The sequence below is a fragment of the Capricornis sumatraensis genome, chromosome 19, assembly GCF_032405125.1.
Source record: "Capricornis sumatraensis isolate serow.1 chromosome 19, serow.2, whole genome shotgun sequence".
Lineage (NCBI taxonomy): Eukaryota > Metazoa > Chordata > Mammalia > Artiodactyla > Bovidae > Capricornis > Capricornis sumatraensis.
The window spans coordinates 72,676,164-72,696,375 of NC_091087.1; the positions used below are offsets into that span (position 1 = coordinate 72,676,164).

General features: G+C 36.8%; 1 long non-coding RNA gene, 11 other non-coding genes and 1 pseudogene across 13 annotated transcripts in view; all 13 read left to right on the forward strand.

Moving 5' to 3' along the window:
* Positions 1-18,384, forward strand: part of LOC138095055 (uncharacterized) — a 34,336-nt gene extending 15,952 nt beyond the window's left edge. For both annotated transcript variants that reach the window (XR_011146294.1, XR_011146295.1), the window contains exons 12-21: positions 4,779-4,859; positions 7,363-7,460; positions 7,558-7,700; positions 8,359-8,443; positions 10,085-10,141; positions 11,006-11,091; positions 11,936-11,985; positions 13,018-13,085; positions 17,543-17,596; positions 18,232-18,384. This is a non-coding gene — a long non-coding RNA (uncharacterized lncRNA). The remainder of the gene's footprint in view (positions 1-4,778; positions 4,860-7,362; positions 7,461-7,557; positions 7,701-8,358; positions 8,444-10,084; positions 10,142-11,005; positions 11,092-11,935; positions 11,986-13,017; positions 13,086-17,542; positions 17,597-18,231) is intronic.
* Positions 482-553, forward strand: LOC138095603 (small nucleolar RNA SNORD113/SNORD114 family). Its single transcript, XR_011146356.1, has one exon. It is a non-coding gene; the product is annotated as a small nucleolar RNA SNORD113/SNORD114 family (small nucleolar RNA).
* LOC138095580 (small nucleolar RNA SNORD113/SNORD114 family) lies at positions 4,559-4,633 on the forward strand. Its single transcript, XR_011146336.1, has one exon. It is a non-coding gene; the product is annotated as a small nucleolar RNA SNORD113/SNORD114 family (small nucleolar RNA).
* On the forward strand, positions 6,131-6,202 carry LOC138095615 (small nucleolar RNA SNORD113/SNORD114 family). The gene has a single exon (XR_011146366.1). It is a non-coding gene; the product is annotated as a small nucleolar RNA SNORD113/SNORD114 family (small nucleolar RNA).
* Positions 6,416-6,487, forward strand: LOC138095604 (small nucleolar RNA SNORD113/SNORD114 family). The gene has a single exon (XR_011146357.1). It is a non-coding gene; the product is annotated as a small nucleolar RNA SNORD113/SNORD114 family (small nucleolar RNA).
* LOC138095609 (small nucleolar RNA SNORD113/SNORD114 family) lies at positions 7,600-7,671 on the forward strand. Its single transcript, XR_011146361.1, has one exon. It is a non-coding gene; the product is annotated as a small nucleolar RNA SNORD113/SNORD114 family (small nucleolar RNA).
* LOC138095596 (small nucleolar RNA SNORD113/SNORD114 family) lies at positions 8,777-8,853 on the forward strand. The gene has a single exon (XR_011146350.1). It is a non-coding gene; the product is annotated as a small nucleolar RNA SNORD113/SNORD114 family (small nucleolar RNA).
* LOC138095590 (small nucleolar RNA SNORD113/SNORD114 family) lies at positions 10,469-10,542 on the forward strand. The gene has a single exon (XR_011146344.1). It is a non-coding gene; the product is annotated as a small nucleolar RNA SNORD113/SNORD114 family (small nucleolar RNA).
* Positions 12,317-12,392, forward strand: LOC138095598 (small nucleolar RNA SNORD113/SNORD114 family). Its single transcript, XR_011146352.1, has one exon. It is a non-coding gene; the product is annotated as a small nucleolar RNA SNORD113/SNORD114 family (small nucleolar RNA).
* On the forward strand, positions 14,964-15,035 carry LOC138095592 (small nucleolar RNA SNORD113/SNORD114 family). The gene has a single exon (XR_011146346.1). It is a non-coding gene; the product is annotated as a small nucleolar RNA SNORD113/SNORD114 family (small nucleolar RNA).
* On the forward strand, positions 15,785-15,853 carry LOC138095614 (small nucleolar RNA SNORD113/SNORD114 family; annotated as a pseudogene).
* On the forward strand, positions 17,680-17,825 carry LOC138095625 (small nucleolar RNA SNORA79). The gene has a single exon (XR_011146375.1). It is a non-coding gene; the product is annotated as a small nucleolar RNA SNORA79 (small nucleolar RNA).
* A 294-nt stretch (positions 18,385-18,678) lies between the features above and the next one.
* Positions 18,679-18,752, forward strand: LOC138095613 (small nucleolar RNA SNORD113/SNORD114 family). Its single transcript, XR_011146365.1, has one exon. It is a non-coding gene; the product is annotated as a small nucleolar RNA SNORD113/SNORD114 family (small nucleolar RNA).
* Positions 18,753-20,212: the final 1,460 nt, after the last annotated feature.

The window sequence follows — 20,212 nt, forward strand, 5'->3', positions numbered from 1 at the left end:
ACTGAGTGAAAGAAACAGTAGTAACTACCCGACCAAGTGAAATACGGAAAATAAGAATTAATGGCAATTAGGTATGGATATTTTTCTCATCTTTGTTCTACACGCCTCAGAATGAAGGGAATAGAGAAGATTTAGCATAGTTCATGGGCATGAGCTCTATGGTTGCCTCGGAACAGGAGGAGGATGAAGGTTAACGTGAGTGATAGTTGAAATTTTTCTCAGTTTGTTATTTTATTAACATAATGCAATGTGTTATTAATAAATGTGGGCTATAATAAGGCACTGCATTTCAGGGTTGAGTATGGATGTACGAACCATACATAAAGTTGAGAGTATTAATGTGATGTATATTAAAGGAAGAATAATTCTAGGTACATCCAGGCAATTTTTGTTTTTTAATTGTACTGTTAACATTATTAGTGAATTTGTGGCTTGTACAATAAAGAAATAGAAGTGCACATAGGAAAAAGAGGAATAATATTGGATCAATGATGACTGCTCGTGTTGTATGAGTCGTGTATGGTAAATACGTGTCTGAAACCCTGAGGCTTGTTGTCCCATTCGAAATGACCATATAGGCAGTGGTTAGAAATACACAAAGACTTTGTTTTGGTTTTTATGATCACGTCAGATAATTCAGTTCAGTTGCTCAGGCATGTCTGACTCTTTGCAACCACGTGGACTGTAGCACGCCAGGCTTCCCTGTCCATCACCAACTCCCGGAGCCTACTCAAACTCATGTCCATCACATCGGTGATACCATCCAGCCATCTCATCCTCTGTCATCCCCTTCTCCTCCTGCCCTCAATCTTTCCCAGCATCAGTCTTTTCCAGTGAGTCAGTTCTTCGCATTGGGTGCCCAAGAATTGGAGCTTCAGCTTCAGCATCAGTCCTTCCAGTGAATATTCAGGACTGATTTCCTTTAGGATGAACTGGTTGGATCTCCTTGCAGTCCAAGGGACTCTCAAGAGTCTTCTCCAATACACAGTTCAAAAGCATCAGTTCTTCGGCACTCAGCTTTCTTTATGGTCCAAGTCGCACATTCATACATGGCTGCAGAAAAATCATAGACTTGACTAAACGGACCTTTGTCAGCAATGTAATGTTTCCTGCTTTTTAATATGCTCTCTAGGTTGGTCATAACTTTTCTTCCATGTATTTCTGTTTTTATAATTGAATCCATGAAATAGTCAATATAAAAATGTGTAAAATTTAAAAATATGAATGTGAAGCCTTTTTCAATTATAAAAATGTGGTTAGGCAAAAATTAGTATCATGTAATAATACATTAATATATATTGAAAACACTGATACCCATCGAGAAAGATATAGTAGTAGGGTGTCATCTCTTTGCCCAAGGATGATATAGAAAGTGACAGGTATTAGGTACTGACTGGGTCAGTTCCAACTTTGACAATAAGTTCATCAGTTACTAATTATATGTCAGTCAATGCCTCCGTTCCTGTGCAAATAAACAGTGGGATATTTGGGTCGCTGGAGAGAGCAGCTCAGTATTTTCATCACTTTGTCTGCTTGTTATTCTGCAGGTGGATGTTGCTGCTGCCTCAGCTTCTGCTGTGCGTGGTGGTCACACCACCTCTGTGTCAGGAAGGAGCTTAAGGCAAACAGTGCTCAAGATTGTTGTCTTGGATTGGGAGATTTGTCTGATGATGTTTATGGTATTATTAAAAAAGTATTTGATTAATCAAAAAGTTGCTCAGTGATAAATATGATAAGAAGGATTATTTTGAATAATTGGTAATGGCCGGGATTGAGGTCCAAAATTAGAAGAGAAAGGGCCTTAATGGGAAATGATTCTGTAAACTAAGGTTATGGATATTCAAGGGTTTTATTCTTGGGATGTTTAGTGAATCATATATTATTTTTATTAATGCCAATTAATCAATGATTTAATCAATACAAATATAGAAATAAGGGAGAAAAGAGACTCAGTGTTGGACCAGTGATGTTTATGATGGGAAGAGCCCTGAACAATGAAAAACTGTGTTTCAAACTCTGAGGTCCGATCCAGAACATTGGCAGTGTCTTCCTTCTGGTGAAATTGTTTCTGTCTAGAGAGATATCAGGAATATAAGTAGATTATATTCTTACATTGATTTCATAGATTTTGATTTGTTATAATTAAGAGTTCTGCAATGGAACCATTAAGCAAATATAAATATATATAAGGAAAACTAAGGTAAAGCTTTGTCCAAAGATGAACATACTGAGTGAGGCAAAAGATACTGTAATGAACCCTGAAGTCCCTACGTCCCATTAGATAAATGGTGGAGGGTCACTTCTTTGACCAAGGTTAGATAGAAATGCGTAAGAGGCAGTTTAATTGTTCTGCCGCAGACTAAAGATTGAGTTTTTCCTTTCAACAAGATAAAGTAGCAAAAGAAAAAGTAATAAATACCTAAATACTGAGAAAATAAAACATAGAAAACAAGGATCAGTGGTTATTAGGTCTCAGTGTTTTTATCAGCCGTGTTCTGTCCTGTTAGAATGAAGGCAGTTTAGATGATTTAGCGTCTGCCATGGACAAATGAGCTCTGTAGTTTGCTCTGTGTAATAAGAGCATGGAGATTAATGTGAGTGATAGTTGAGGATCTCTGTTTTTTTATTAGATTAATTTACTGTATTATTAAGAAATAAAGAATAAAATAAAGAAGGCAGCTGCTTATCAGTGTTGAGCATTGATATATACAAACCATTATTTTGATTAAAGCATATATGAAAAACAATCTATTAAAGAGAGATATATTTAAGTAAGAATTATTCTATACACATTAAGACTTTTTTAAAAATTGTACTGCTAAAATTATTGAATTTTTATTTAATCAATACAAGTAGAAATAAATGTAGGAAAATAGGAACCATGTTGGATCTATGAGTGATATATGGTGAATATTTGTCTGGAATTCTGAGATGCAGTATTAAAGTAATCTAGTCCATTCTCAACTTGAGAAGGCATCCCATAGAGAGATATCAGGAATAAATGAGGGGCTTATCTGTGGTCTTTGTGTTCATGAATTTTCATTGTATTATTATAATTGGAAAATGAAAGAATCCATAAATATATAATTAAAAATAAAGATGGATGAAATGAAGCAATTTCCAATTACTGAAATACGTGGTGAGCCATGAAATACTATTAATATACCAAGGACACCCTGAATTTCAATTACTAATGAATGGCACACAGCTGTTACCACTTAGGTTAAGGTTGAGGGGGACAGAGTAAGTGATCAGAGTTGTATGCTCAGCTGTGTCTGTCTCTTTGTGACCTCATGGACTATAACCTGTCAGCCTCCTCTTTGCATGGAATTTTCCAGGCAAGAATATTGGAATGGGTTGCCATTTCCTACTCCAGGGGATCTTCAGACCCCAGGGATTGAACCCACGTCTCTTGTGTCTCCCACACTAGTAAGTGGATTCTTTACCGCTTTGTCACCTGGGAAGCTCCTAGTCACTAGCAAAAGTCATTCGGTCATGTAAGACTCTGTGACCCCATGGACTATACAGTCCATGGAATTCTCCTGGCCAGAATCCTGAAGTGGGTAGCCTTTCCCTTCTCCAGGGGATCTTCCCAACTCAGGGATTGAACCCAGGTCTCCCGCATAGCAGGCGGATTCCTTACCAGCTGAACTACAAGGGAAGCCCGTGAAGCTCCTAGTCAACCTTTATATTCTGGCTCAGCGGTAATATCAAAATGGTTCATTGTCAAAAGGTTTTCTATGTACCCTAAGTTAAGGATAGCCTGAATACCCCTGTGAGTGTGGAAACAAGAAGCAGCGGAGAATGTCTCTACCACATTGTCGGTCCATTTTGCTTTATACCCCTCAGAGTGGATGCATGGGACCTGAAGGAAGGTTTGCTTCTGGAGCACCAGCCTAGGCTGGCATCTTTGTTGTAGGAGCCAGGAGACCTATATGGGCATCGTCTCATTCCTAGTCTGGGGCTGGATGATTTCTCAAGAACTAATGACTGCACTAATCTCATGGGTGAGAAAAAATGAAAGAAGGTGACTTTTATCCCAAAGAACTGAGTAGTTCAGTCACTCAGTCATGTCTGACTCTTTGCAACCCCATGCCAGGCTTCCCTGTCCATCCCCAACTCCTGGAGCTTGTTCAAAGTCATGTCCATTGAGCCGGTGATGCCAAGGAGCTGATAGGAAGCTAAAAGCTGGTAATAAATTTAAGAGAGTTATGATGATGCGAGTCCCTTGGACTGCAAGCAGATCCAACCTAGATCCAGTCCATTCTAAAGGAAATCAGTCCTGAATATTCGTTGGAAGGACTGATGCTGAAGCTCCAATACTTTGGCCACCTGATGCAAAGAACTGACTCATTGGAAAAGACTCTGATGCTGGAAAAGATTGAAGGCAGGAGGAGAAGGGGATGACAGAAGATGAGATGGTTGGATGGCATCACCAACTCAATGGGCGTGAGTTTGAGTAGGCTCTGGGAGTTGGTGATGGACAGGGAAGCCTGGTGTGCTGCAGTCCATGGGGTCGCAAAGAGCCAATATCAAATGAAGAGGAAGTCATCGTTTGTGGATCAGTGATGATCAACACCAACATATGAGTCATTGATGATGAATAATATGTGTCTGGAACTCTGAGGTCCAAAATGAAAGAAATATGGTCTTTCTCTTCATGCATTTTCATTGATTATGGTAAAGGAACCGTTAAAAACATCAATAAACATGCCTGCAGGTCAGTGAAGAGAAAGTTTCCATATCTGGGATCACCTTCTCTGCTTATTCCTTTTCAGAATAGAAGCTCAAGGGGACTTTAGCCTCCATGAGATCAAGGTCATGCATGAGCTTCAGATTGCTATGGAACAGAGAGCCAGGTGAGTAATGGCCAGGGTTCTGGTCTGGTTTGGGGACTTGTTTTCAGTGTTTTTATTGTATTCTCAAAAGCAACAGAAGCAAAAGATTAACATGGGCCAATAATATAATGATATATAACCTTATATTTATTAACTGATAATATATAGCAGTGATATTTAGTAGTAAAAGGTATAATCTATCTTGATGTTAATTAGAAGTAGGGGTATTCAAGTGTCTTGTTCTTTGTTTTTTTCACTAATCATGTATTATTTTCAATGAATGAGGATTTAATCGAAATAAATAGATAAATGAATGAACTAAAACGGGGTCTCAGATGTACAAGTGACAATTAGCAGATGAGTCATGGACAACAAATGATAAAGGTCTGGAACCCTGAGGCCCAATACATTCCACACTCCTTTTCTTTGTTTATTTTTTCCTGTAGGCCGATGTTAGGAATGTTTAAAGTTCAAGTTCTAAGACTGAGTTTTAAAATTATTAATAGATCATTGAGAGTACCATTAAAGATACAGATAGATAGAAGATGAAGAAGAACAGATAAATTATTGTCTAGTTGTGAACATAGATGGTGAGGAAAGAAATAGTAATAAAAATTCCCACCTCTGATGACCATTATGAATTATGTCACCCCTTTGGCTAAGATTCAGATCAGTGTGGTTCACTCAGTCATGTCCAACTCTTTGCGACCCCATGGACTGGAGCACCAGGCTTCCCTGTTCATCACCAACTCCCAGAGCTTACTCAAACTCATGTCCATTGAGTCGGTGATGCCATCCAGCCATCTCATCCTCTGCCGTCCCCTTCTCCTCTCGCCTTCAGTCTTTCCCGGGATCAGGGCCTTTGCAGGGAGTCAGTTCGGCTGATTAAGCATTATTCCCTGGTGCTCCACCTTATGATTGCACCTCTGTGTTAGGTACACAGAGACCAATGTGAGTGATAACCAACTTTTTTGTCTCGGTTTTGTTCATTTCTTTTTTGTTGATCTGTGCATGTGTGTGTGTGTGGCTGAATGTTCCATATAGAATAACAGAAGGCCAAGTCTATTTCAGTGATAACTATTGAAATTTATGACACATTAATTGATTACTGCGTAGGTGAAAAACAGCATCTAATTTAAAAGAGATACATTGTTGCAAGAATGATCTGTTTACACCTTAGGAATATCATGACTTTTCTAGAGTTTTGTGAATAATAGGATATTAAAATTATTACTAGTGAATTACTGAGTTAGGCAACAAACAGAACTGAACAAAGAGTGGAGTGTCAGTCGTGGGCCGATGATGATGATCATTTCGGGAAGAGTCCTAAACGATGAAACCGTGGCTAGAACTCTGAGGTCCAGGATACAGACATAGGCAATGTTTTCCCTCTGATGAGAAACTGTTTCTTTCGTGAGATCTCAGGAATATACAGAGGTGATATTCTTGTATTAAAGTGTTAAAGTAAGAATAATTCTGTATATATCATCTCTTTCTAAAAAATTGTGCTGATAAAATTATTAGTGAATTTGTGATTCATAAATAACAGAAATGTATTCGTATGAGATGGACAGTAATGGATCGATGGTGACTCCCTGAGGCGTACAAGTTGTGTGCAATGAATATGAGTCTGGAACTCTGAGGTTTGATGCAAATGAAATCAAGTCCACTGACGTGTGTGAAGTAACCTTTTAGGCAGTGGTTAGGAATACAAAAAGATATTTATTTTGGTTATTATTACCATGCATTTTTTTCCTTTTTTATAATTGGATCAATGAAATAATTAATATACAAATGTATAGTATAAAAAATGATGAATATGTTGCCTTTTCAATGATAAAAATACGTGGTTAGGCAAAAATTACTATTATATATATAATGAAAAGACTGATAATCAATAGGAAAGATATGTTATGAGGGTATTACCTCTTTGGCTAAGGGTGATATAGAAAGTGACAGGCATTAGTTACTGGCTGAGTCAGTTACAAGTTTGACATTTGATTTATTAAGGGGAAGAGCAAATATGAGCATAATGTAGTTGATGCCTCAGTTGCTATGCAAATGAATGGTCAAATTCTTGGATCAATGGAGAGACTATCTAAGTAGTTTTGCCACCCTGCGTGTTTGTTATTTTGTAGGACAGATGCTACTGACACTTCAACTTTCGTTGTGCTCAATTGTCACACCAACTGTGACAGGGAGGAAGCTAAGGTGAACAATGGACAGGCTTGTTGTCTTAGATTGGGTGATTTGTCTGAGGGTCCTCATGGCATTGTTAAAAAAGTATTAAATTAATCAAAAAATTACCATAGTTCGATGATAAATAATCAAGAATGATTATTTCAAATAATTGATAATGGGCAGAATAAAGGTCAAAAACTGGTTGAGAAGACTCCTAATGATAACTAATACTGTAAATTGAGGTTAGGGGTATTGAAGGGTGTCATTCTTGGGATACTTATTTTTATTATCACAATTATTATCTTTATTATTATTAAACTATTACCATTATTAAATGGAGAAGGAAATGGCAGCCCACTCCAGTATTCTTGCCTGGAGAATCCCATGGACAGAGGAGCCTGGTGGACTGCAATGCATGGGGTTGAAAAGAATCGGACATGAGTGAGTAACTAACGCAACACAACAACCATTATTATATGCTTCTTATTATTATTCATTCAGTGATTAATATATATTACCATTTATTCGATGATTTAAGGAAAAGAAATATAGAAATGAACAAAGAAAAGAGACTTAATCGTGGACCAGCGATGATGATCATGATGGGAAGAGTCCTATTTGATGAAAACATGTCTCAGACTCTGAGGTCCAACCCAGAACATCAGCAGTCTCTTCCTTCTGGTAAAATTGTTTCTATAGAGATATCAGGAATATAGGTAGGTTATATTCTTTTGATTTCATAGATTTAAATTCATTACTATTAATGGATCTCTGAAGAACCATTGAGCAAATGCAAGAAAGTGAAGCACTGTCCAAATAGGAACATATTGAGTGAGACAAAAGATACCATAATAAACCCTGAAAACACTGAATCGTATTCAGTAAATGAGTGAGGGTCACATCTTTGACCAAGATTAGATAGAAATGCATGAAAGTGAAAATATTAGTCACTCAGTCATGTCTGACTCTTTGTGACCCCAGAGACTGTAGCCCACCAGGCTTTTCTGTCCATGGGATTCTCCAGGCAAGACTACTGGAGTGGGTTGCCATATCCTTGCCCAGGGGATCGTCCTGAGCCAGGGGTTGAACCTGGGTCTCCTGCAGGCAGACTTTTTACCAACTGAGCCACCAGGGAAGACCTGGAAATGCTCAAGAGACAGTGTAGTAGCTCTGCTTCAAGCTAAGACTGAGCTTTTTGTTTTAACAAGATTAAAAGAATGTGAACAGAATGGAAAAGTAATACATTCCTAAATACTGAGTAAACGAAGTATAGAACACAAGAACCAGTGGTTATTAGGTGTCAATATTTTTATTATCGTCTGTGTTCCCTACTCCTCAGAAAGAAGCCAATACCGATGATTTAGCATCTTCCACGGACAGAAGCTCTGGGGTTGCCTCTGTATAACAGGAAGGTGGAGATTAATGTGAGTAATAGTTGAAGTTCTCTGGTTTTTTTTTCATTAAAGTAATTTACTGTATTATTGTTGAATGTTGAATATAAGTAAAGAAATGTTGACTATAGGTAAAGAAGGCAGCTGCATCAGTGTTGAATATGGGTATATGAGCTATTGTACTGATGAATGTATATATGGAAAACAGTGTATTATTGAGAAAGATACATTAAAGTAATAATACTTCAGTGTACACCTGGCATCTTTTTGCTTTATTTTTTGAATTGTTCTTGCTAAATTTCTTAGTGGATTTTTATTTAACCAGTCAAGATAAAGAAATATGTGCAGAAAAAAGGGGACCAATGTTGGATCAATGATGATGTCTGGTCATCATCAATATGAATCATATACAATGAAAGCGTGTCTGGAACTCTGAGGTCCAATATTGGATTAAGCTTGTCCATTCACAGCAGAGAAGATATTCTGTAGACAGACGTTGGAAAGAGTGCCTCATTTTATTATCATCTCCTTTGTCTTACACTCCTCAGAATGGGTGCACTTAGGCGGGTGGAAGCATCTTCCATGGTTACGCTCTCTGGTTTCGTTGGTGTGGTAGGTATGTTAAGACCATGTAAGTCATAGCCAATGGTTTAGTTTGAGTGGACAGTTGGTAGTTCAGTTGCTCAGTCGTGTTCCACTCTTCACGACCCCATGCACTGCAGCTAGCCAGGCTTCCCTGTCCATCACCAACTCTTGTTTGGTGATTTCTTGGAGCTTGCTCAAACAATCAAAGACGGGGAAATGCCATGTTAAGTATCAGATTGACCTGAAATATTATCTTTATTAATCTATACATGTATCTCTGAGGTCTCTGGAAAAGATTTTTGAGATAGATATTGCAGATATTTTAGTTTATTTTTCATTTATGTGTATTTAGGAGCAAGTTTACAAATAATCCCAAATGTTTATGAGAATGAAAAATAAAAGGGTTTTTTCTTGGGCTAGTGATGATGACTGGGTAGCAGATGAGTCTATATAAGGAATAATATATGTCCTGATACTGAGGTCCAACAAAAACCTAGTGTATTTCTTTTAATTCATCCTAGAGACAGATGTTGAAATATACCCAGTACATCTATTATATTCATCGAGTTATATTTATTATTGTTAAAGATTAATTTTAGAACCAATAAAGAAATGTAAATAATAGGTAAAGAAAAAGGTTAAGAAATAATAAGTAAAAAGGGTGAAACCTTGTCTAAGTATAAACAGGTGGCAAGGCAAGAAGTACTATTAATCAAATTGAAAATGTAAATAATAGGTAAAGAAAAAGGTTAAGAAATAATAAGTAAAAAGGGTGAAACCTTGTCTAAGTATAAACAGGTGGCAAGGCAAGAAGTACTATTAATCAAATTGAAAATACTGAAACTCAGTCAGGAAAAAGTGGCTCACCAGGATATCTTTGACTAAGTATTATATCAATTAAGAGTCACTTATACTATTATGGATTTGTCTCAAGTTTGTTATTCATTTTGTTAAGAGAAAAATAGATCCATTATGAATAATTTATAAATACTTCAATATGTGAGTAAATGAAATGTGCAAATCAAGGATCGATGGGCATTGTACTTAAACTTTTTTTTTTTTAATCATTGACTGTTTTGTTCTTTGCAGACCCTACGCCCTCGAGCTCTGTGTTTGCATCTCTGTGTCAGGAGCACAGAGACCAGTGTGAGTAAAAGTCAAAATCTTGTGTCTTTTCTGTGATTTTTTTTCAGAGCATCTAATGTATTGTTGAAAAGTAACATATAATAAGAATCGCCAGCAGTAGCCCAGTGATAAACACTGAATTGACATGTAACAGAAAAACAAAGGGTATAAAGAAAGAGATATATTGGTATGAAAATGATTCTCTACATAGAATAGTGGTTTGGGGTTTGTTGGTTTTTTTTTTTTTTGCTTTTTGCAAATAATTGGGTATTTAAAAATTATTTTTAGTGAATTAATGAATTCATAAATAAACACCATAGAAGTGAATGAAGAAAGTAGGTACAACATGGGATCAATGATGGGTTTTTGGTGCGTGTATGAGTCATATGCAATGAATACGTGTCTGGAACTCTGAGGTCCAACGCAAATGGAGACCCATTGCCTCTGCTCCAGGTGACCCTATAGACACCTGTCAGGCATATACAAACATCTTGTTTTATGTTCATACATTTTCTTTTTATGTTTATAATTGGATCAATGAAATAATATATAAAGATGAAATTGGTGAAACTTTGTTCAACCATAGAAAAGTGGTTAGGCAAGAAATTCTATTCATATACATTATAAACAAATGTAAATCAGGAAATTTATGGCTAAGATGACATCGTTATTGATAAGCAAATTGCTTAAGCTCTCTATGTCTTGTGTCTGTGATCTGTATCAGTGTCAAGATTGACGCTGCTCATTTACTTAGGAGAAACTAAAGTCTAAACGATCCCAATTCACTACCTACTTAAATGACTATAGAAAACATGGAATTCACAGACTAGTTAGAATACTGTCTTAATGCCTTTTCTGTCTTCTGGTTTATCTTCTCCTCCTTAGGCTTGTCACCGTGGGCTAGTGTAAGCCTTCCTTGTGGTCATGAATTCTGCGGTTGCACTTGATGCGCTCAGGGTTAGGAGAACAAAGTGAGTCAGTCCTCTTCGTGGTTTTGTGGTTTTCATTTCTGTTAGATTTTCACTGCATTCTTTAAATTCTATAAAAAAAATAATCGATGTTTGTGAACCATAGCCACATGGTAAAAGTAGGGTTAATATGAAACATTATATTAATGCATCTGGATAGGAAACTGTGAGGGCAATTGATGACAGCTTCTGTGGGAAGTCATTCTATAGACAAATGAAAGCGCCAAGGACCTTCCTTGTTTTAAGCTTTTGTGACCCTGAAGCACTTTTTCTTCATGTAGTTAATAATGAATGGATGATCAGTAAAAAGTGTTGACATGAAGGAAGGTAACAAGGACAAATATGGACAAACAATGATGATTTGTGGTATGATTCTTTGATGAGGAACACCACAGGTCAACACAAAAAATCTAATACTTTCCTCTTTTTTGAAGTGATCCTATAGGGAGATGCCAGGCATATATGGGGATCATGTTCTTAGTCTTTGTGTACAATAATAGCTAAAATTATTATTATTATTAAGAAATCAATGTCAAGATAAACAAATATATAAGTGAATAAATATGAAACAAGGAAACACTGTTCATTAAAAGTATTAGAAAGAAATCTGATGACATAAATTGGTATGGAAAATAAAATAATCAAGTGTATATGTCTTTGAGTGGGAATAATAGTGATGATCGTCATTTACTGATAAAGTTACAATGTTTATATTTGGTTTGTTAAGAGCAAAATAAGTATTCCTGTAAATTAATGACTATGCAAATGAATTGTGAAAACTCTGAATCAACGGAGAGAAAGTCTCAACATTTTTATCATCTTGTCTGCTTGATCCTTTTGGGAATAGATGCTGGAGCTGATTTTAGCCTCTGCCGTTACCAAGATTGTGAGACCAAGGTGAGTAATGGTCAACATTATTGTTTTGGACTGGATCATCTGTTTAAGGGTATTTATAGTATTATTAGAAAATATTAAATTCATTGAAAAGTTTATCATGGCCTAATGATAAATATGAAGTACTATGTTGATTTATCAATAATGAACATGATTGAGGTCTATTAATTAAAAAGGTTTAGTCTATGTGGAAAGTGATTCTGCAAACTGATGTTAGGCATATCCTTGATCTTGTCCTAGAGTTTTTATGAACCATGTATTATTTTTATTTGTATCAATGCATTCATAATGTAATCAGTACAAACATACGAATGAAGAGCAATAGATCCAGTCATGGACCAGTGACGATGACTGATGATAAAGGAGTCATGGGCAATGAGAAAATGTGTGTCTGAAACTCTGAGGTCCAACATGGAACAAAATTAGTCTGTTCCTCTGTTGAAATTGCTTCTGTAAAGAGATATGAGACATATCCAAAGATCATATTCTTGTATTGATTGTGATCAATATTGGTCATATTCTTGTCTAGCCTTAGATTTGTTTTTAATAATGGAATTAGCTTCCGTCCCAGCTCAGTTGGTAAAGAATCCTCCTGCAATGCAGGAGACCCCGGTTCAATTCCTAGGTTGGGGAGATCCTCTGGAGAAGGGACAGGCTACCCACTCCAGTATTCTTGGGCTTCCCTTGTGGCTCAGCTGGTAAAGAATCCGCTTGCAATGAGGGAGACCTGGGTTTGATCCCTGGGTTGGGAAGATCCCCCGGAGAAGGGAAAGGTACCCACTCCAGTATTCTGGCCTGGAGAATTCCATGGACTATACAGTCCATGGGATCACAAAGAGTTGCACATGACTGAGCAACTGTCACTTCGTTAGGCATATATGCATAAATTCATTAAAAAAACAATAGGAGGAAACGTGGCGCAGTTAGGAATGTATGTTGTATAGCAAAAGGTATCCTTAATGAAATTGAAGACACTGATGCCTCTTCAGAAATGGTGATTGTGTCTTAATTTATTTTACTGTCTGTGCTTCTCAGAACCGGTGCATCTCCCGCCGTCGTGAGCTCTCTGGTTGCCTGTGCATAATAGGAATACAAAGATTAATGTGAGTAATAGTGAAGTTGCTTTCTCGGTTTCTGTTTTTCTTAAGTTATTCATTTAAAAGTGAGAAATATATTTAGAGAACGCAGCTCTATTTTAGTGATAAATATGGGATAGAGTTAACAGTATATTGATGTAATAAGAAAAACTGAGGATAATTAACACGAGATATATCATTGTGAGAATAATTCTATATATAGATTAGGGGTACAAAAAGTATTCTTGAAATTTTGTGAATCATCACTTTAAAAATTATTATTAGTGAAATAATTATTTGATCAATAATGCTATAGAAATGATTGAAAAAAGGGGGGCAACATTAGATCAATTATGACCAGTGTTGATGTATGAGTCATATAGATGTGTGCCTGGAAGATGGTCCAACGTGAAAAATTCTACTTTATTGTCTCTGCTTCAGTTGACCCTTTGAACTAAAGTCAGGAATGTATGAGGAGGAATAGAATTATTGGGAAGATCCCCTGGAGGAGGGCGTGACTACCCACTCCAGTATTCTGACCTGGAGAATTCCATGGACTATATAGTCCATGGGGTCGCAAGAAGTTGGTCACAACTGAGTGACTTTTACTTTCACTTTCCTAATTAATGAATTAATAAACAAATATAGATGCAAATGAAGAGAAGGTTGACCAGTCACTGTCTAATGATGCTGTCTGGTGTGTGAATCACATACAATGAATTCTGTGTGTCCAGAAGTCTGAGGTTCAATGCAAAAGAGCTCATCTATTCAACATACTGAAAATGACTGTAGACAGATTTCGGTATTATACAGTGATCTCTTTCTCGGTCTTTGTGCTCATGAATTTTAAAAATATAATTACAAATGAATCAATGGCAGAATAAATTAGCAAATGTATCAATGAATAAAGATGAAGAGGGTGAAACATTGTTCATTAATAAAATATTTAGTCAGGAAAATGAATATTATATATTGAAATAGATAATAAAATGGACTGAATATATTATGTCTTAAATTAAGCATATTTTCAGTGATAAGTAGTAACCAGTAATTGCCCTGAGTCAGTTGCATGTTTGATGTTTATTGTATTGAAAGAAAAATAAAAATTACTATGAATTAATAAACACTTAAATGACTCCATACATGGAGACTGGAAACTGTACATCAGTGGGGAGAGGAGAATATCTCAGCACCGAGCTGATCTGGGGTTCTGTCTTGGTCAAGATTCCGTTGCCTGTGTTAGGAAAGAGAACGTGGTGAGTAATCGTGGTCAAAGATCTTATTTTGGTTTCACTTATTGTTTGAGTAAAGATGAGCCTGGTGGGCTACAGTCCATGGGGTCACAAAGAATTGAACATGGCTGGGCAGCTAAGTGCGCACACACACACACACACACACACACACACACACACAGTGTATATGGGAAAAGCTTCTTTAGACAGAGTTCAGGAATATTTAAGGATCTCATTTGTGTATTTTCTTAAATAATGTGATTTTTATTAATATCCATGATGAATGATTTAATTGATACAAATGTAACACAAATGAGTAAAATGGGGGTCTAACAAGGATCATGAATGATGACCGGCAGCATATGAGATTTGATCAGTTATGAATGAAGCAAAAGTGGGACAATATTTAATCCATGTCCCCTGGAGGAGAAAATGGCAACCCACTCCAGTATTCTGGCCTGGAAAATTCCATGCACAGAGAATCCTGGAGGTCTGTAGCCTATGGGTTTTCAGAGAGTCGGACACGACTGCACACACACACACATACAAATAGTCTAAATGTCCATCAAGTGGTGAAGAGACAAGCGAAATCTGGTATATCTATGCAGGGGAATACTACTCATCAATAAAAAGGAACAAACTATTGATAATCTGTGACTCTAAAAAGGAATGCTGGATCAGTGATAACTACTGGTGATGTGTAAGTCATGTACAATGAATATGTGTCTCAAACTCTGAGGTTCGACTGGAAAGAATACTGTAAACTAGTGAATATTAAATGACTGTGTCTAGGAAAGGTGGAATGCAAACAACCAATAGATAGAAGGTCTCAGGCTTTATTTCTTGTTCTTTTTTGTGCTGTTCAGAACGATCACTCCTGCACGGATTTTAGCATTCTGCCATGGCCTCAAATGCAGTGTTGTCTTAGGAGCAGGGAGACCAGTGTGAGTCATAGTTAAAGTTTGTGTCTTGGTTTGATTGGTTTATCACGGTCAGTGCATTGTTAAGAAATAAGGAATATAATCAAAGCAGGGCAACTGTAGTCCAGCAACATGGGTTGACAGGCCAAATTGTGTCAAGGCATCCATGTATGAAGCACTGAGGTCAATTCAAGAAACAGATCTCATTTCTGGGGAATGATTTGATAGGTAGATCTTAGGGATATCAAGGTTCTTTTTTTTTTTTTCTGATTCATGTATATTTCTTTTTAGTTATAAGTCATTACTTAATATATCAATGGGCAGAATATAATGAAGAAAAGGGAGTTTCCAGGTGGTGCTAGTGGTATAGAAGCCCGCTGCCGGTGCAGGAGACATAAGAGGCATGGGTTCGATCCCTGGGTCCGGAAGATCCACTGAAGCAGGGCATGGCAGCTTATTCCAGTTGTCTTGCCTGGAGAATGCCACCATCAGACAGGCCTGGACGGCTAAGTCCATGGGGTCACAAAGAGTCGGACACAATTGAAGCGACTTTGCACTATGAAGACAAAGATACTGTGCTAATGACCTGTGGGGTCTGAGTCAAGGATGATGAATAATACTTCTTTGCATATCTGAGGTCCACCATGAGAAGAAATCTAATCTATGGCTCTGTTGAAAATGATCCTATAGACAATTGTTATAAATATTTGATTATCCTGTTTTGGGGCATTTTGGGGTCATGGATAATGACTATATTAGTATAAGTGAATTAATGCATAAATGTGGCCAGGCCCAGAGCAGGGATTGCATACGTAATGGAGCACGTATTATTAACCTATTTTTGAGGAGTTAGTATTCACATTGCTTATCTTTCAGAATGCAACACACAGAGACAGACGCGTGAATTGTCAGTTTCACATTCTTGGATGTCTTTGGTCTACTGGTTATTTGTTTTATTACTAATTAGGAAACATGTTTATAAAATTAAATAAAAGATTAAGCACTGTTTAAATTAAAGAAGGACACTGATAAAAGTTTGTTAGGCAGCACGAGCTATTGTGCTCACAGAATTCCATTACAGAGGCACACTGTCTGTTATCAGTTTGGTAATGAGCAATGCACTGCGCATGTGTTAGTATTATTCATGCTATGACACTGAGCGTGTGCAGTTTTATCATTAGAGTGCATAAATGAATAAGTTAATAACAATCAGTCGCTCAAAGGGACAAAGCATGGGCCGGTAATGAGCGTGTCTTGAAATAATTATGATTTAACCAGTTCCACTCAGATGATGTTCCTCTTAGAGCAGAAATCCTGTCTCTTGCTGGTTTGGGTAAGAAGAATATTGAGGGACCTCCCTGGTGGTTCAGTGGTTAAGACTTCACTGGAGCAAAGATTCCTCATGCCTCATAGTCAAAAAGTCAGAACCTTAAACAACAGAAGCAATATTGTAACAAATTCATTAAAGACTTTAAAATATAGTCCATGTCAAAAAGAGTCTTAAAAAAATGTTTAAAAAATTTATCATTGAACTAATTAGATTAAAGGGGGGTTAACTTTCTGCCAACTGAAGCAAGTGGCACACCCTAAGTTTTCAGATTAAGCTAAACTTTCTCACTCTGCATTCATTAGTGTATTAGAGCAAAGTCAAAATCTAGGCTGTTTTATTCTTTTTAATATTTGTTTTGTGCTCCCTAGAGTGACTCCTCATAGGTAAATGTCGTGGCTAGGGAGTTTCTGGAGAAGAAGCCCGTAGGCCTGTATAAGTGGTAAACAGAGTTTCCATCCTTGGGCTACCAGTCTGTTGTATTATAGAACAATGGACAAAAGGCTACATCTGGACACACAATTTTAAAAGACCAGAGTTGAGAATGAATTACACATTAAGGATTAGGCTGTAACCAGTCAATACAACTGTTGAGTTGTACATTTTAAAATATCATCCTAGAACCACACCCCTTGCATTCGAAGGTGAAGTCTTAACCACTGGACCAGGAAACCAGAGTAGTCTCCTGTTTGGGGTAAGGTCATTTAGACAGAGAAGAGTCATAGTCAGTGTTCTTGCTCTCGATCCGTGGTGAGTTCTAGTTTGTTAAGAGAAATGGAAATAAATAATGAAATAAATTAGTCAAAACCTAAATAGCAAGTCAATCAAGGGGAAAACATGGATCAATGGAAAGAATTTTTTTCCTTTCCATTTTTTCTCTTTTTGGTGACAAGAGATATTCTGTCATTTCATTTAACATTTTGATTTATAAAAGAATGCCTATTCATTTCTCCTTCCCCACCCCAACCCCCCCCCTTTTTTTTCTATTTTCTTTGTCCTTCATAGAATGGACATGAACTACTAATCATTCTGTAATGATCAAGACCTTCATGGTTGAAGGTGAGTAATAGCCAAGTTCTCGTCTTCTTTGGGGGAGCGTGTTTAGAATATTCAGTGTATGGTTTGAAAGTATGGGATACATTTGATGGCTGTTCCTCTCACTACTTTATACCTTGGGTAGTGGGATTTTAGTCCATCATAGAGCAAGCAGATTTGTTTTCACCCAGAGCACCATGCGGATGGCTTGCCTATCTGATAGTGACTCCTGGTTTTTGCAAGTCGAACAGTTGAAAAAGAGGAAAGACAGGATATAAACAAAGAAGGTAATAAAAGGACCAATGATAAGACTGTATTGTCAACCGAGGTCCCTGATGAATGTGATTCAACACAATAGGCACCTTCTACAAAATGAAGTTCTAACCTCTTATCGATGTCGGTAAAGGGCCCAGAGTCTCTTGTCTGCAAGATTCATAGTTCTTACGTTGGGTGGTTCATTTAAGGGTACTTATTTTGCTATTAAAATGAACTGAATACATTAATTAATAAAATGGAGGTCCATTCATTCGTAGAGCCAGAGATGAGAATGTAGTATAAAAGATTGTTTACAATTAATTGTTGTCATGGTTACCTAGTGTTCACTAAATTGAAACCCGAATCCAGGCATTTTCATTTGTCAACATCTTTTCATTCCACAGGATGGATCGACTGTAACTCATTAAGTTATTCTCCACCCATGAAGAGCTTTGCCTAATGCCTCTGGGGAGGGAGCTCACCATGTGAGTAATAAAGCTCTTGGTTTGGGTGGTTAGTTTGTGGGTTTCCACTGTATCATTAAAAAAGAATAAATGTAGTTAAAATTAAACCGCATGCATAGACCTATGATGAGAATGTGTTATGAGCTGAAGTTCATGATTAACACAATTTAGCGCAAATGATAGAAAAAACAAAACGGAGCTTTCCCATTCATTTCAAAACTGATATGTCCCTTGTTAACGTTTGTCCCATTCTTCTCTCGATGATGGTCTAGGCTGTTACTCATTTAGGAAGTCAGTACTCCATTTGTTGAGTTAGGACAGCGGATTTATGGGCTGTTCATTGAAACATCTAAAAACTGTTCAAATTAAATGCTGAAGGACCACACCTGGACCAATGATGTCAATGGAATGCATCTGAATGAAAATTATGATCAATCATGTTTGGAACCCCTGAGGTCCATGGTGAAAAGACAGTGTATGACTCTTGGGGGAATCATCTCAGGATGTTTGAGAATCTGGTTGACAGAGTTCATAGATACTGGCTTTATACTATCTGCAAATAAATGAATGGATCAATAAATATATTGAAAAGAAAATAGAGGTCAAAACACAGACCAACTTTGAGGATATTTATAAAACAAGGAATATAATTACTTCAGTTCTGAAATTAGTTTCAGTTCAGTTTGGAACTTCAGTTCTGAAATATAATTACTTCACTCACTCAATCTGAAGTACGTTGGTCCATTAAGAAGACACACATTAAGTTGTTACTGGTTTGTGTGAGACACAGCTAAGCTAAATATATGTCCTTCTCTTAGTTTGAAGTGGGTTTGATTCATGAAAGAAAAAAATTAGTATTAAAGAAATGGTTCCCTAAATGAATGAGTGTAAAATATGAGATAAAGATCAGTGTACGTTATTCTTTTCTTCATCTGTTTTGTGCCCCAGAATGGCTGCACCTTGGTTATTTTAGTTATTATTTAATGATTAGTTGTTATTTAACTGTTACCTATGTGGTCAAGGAGAATATAGATCAAAGTAAGTATGAGATTAAGTTTTTATTCTTGGTTTGGTCATTTTGTTTATAGATGATGAGTATATTCTTTAAAAATAGATTGTTTCATGCAGTTATAAAACCAATCAAAGATTATGCTGGCACCAAAGATAAGAATTTGTCTGAGAAACGTCATGGTTGATTCATTTTGAAAAAGGGAAAAAAAAAAGATTTTCATTAGAAAATAGATTTAATGCTACCTCTTAAAGTAAAAAGGGCGTAGATGAATTCTAGACTTAGTCAAAGATATTATTCTTGGGTTGGTTGTGTTTTCCTTGGGTTTTAAATAATTAAACAAATTAAGGATAAACAGGCTAGTAAAATCACAGTGGCCAATGACCAATGATATGATTATTCATGAAACAGAGATTTGTTTCATTCAACTGTTTATCACTCTGTTTAAGGGGTGCACAGAGAGACTCAATAGTCAAAGCGTACCCTGCTGTTTATTTTTTTATCAACTCACTTTTAACTGGAGGATCATTGATTTACAATATCATGTTCGTTTCTGCCACTTGTCAACACGAATCAGCCATCCGTGCCCTTCCTCTTTGCCCTCCTGCCCGCCTCCCCCTCCATCCCACCCCTCTAGAGTGTCACAGAGCAGCAAGCTTGAGCTCCCTGCCTCATACAGCACATGCCTACTTCCCTCTTGTTTAGAAGCAGATTCTTTGCTATTGATTTTATTTTTGAAAATGCCTACCTGACTACATTAATAAATAAAATTCATATATAAAATGACCAAGAATATTCCAATGATAAAATTTTGTGAAGCAAGGATTGTGGTCGACCCAGTTTTGCTTCTCTGAGATCCATTTAACCAAGAAGATTTAATCTATCAATATTAATTCTGTGTATAGTGAGGAC